Source organism: Penaeus monodon, chromosome 23 (genome assembly GCF_015228065.2).
Source record: "Penaeus monodon isolate SGIC_2016 chromosome 23, NSTDA_Pmon_1, whole genome shotgun sequence".
In the NCBI taxonomy this organism is placed as follows: Eukaryota; Metazoa; Arthropoda; class Malacostraca; order Decapoda; family Penaeidae; genus Penaeus; species Penaeus monodon.
Genome location: NC_051408.1, coordinates 42,636,555 through 42,636,778, shown reverse-complemented (window position 1 = coordinate 42,636,778; position 224 = coordinate 42,636,555).

Here is a 224-nt window from a genome sequence, read left to right as displayed (position 1 = left end):
GAAAAAAAAAGCGGGAAAAACCGAGATTTCAAATCCGCCACGCTGATTGGCCCAGCCCTCCGTCCCCATGGAGCAGGCGCCCCACCAATCAGAAAGCGAGGAAGCGTCTGCACGGACACGCCCATCTCCTGAAACCTGGGCGGAGGTGCGTGAGGAAGCCTTCCCCTTTAACGCGGAGAATCGCTCGTGTTTGAGGAATAGGTCACGTGTAATTGGTGCGGGGA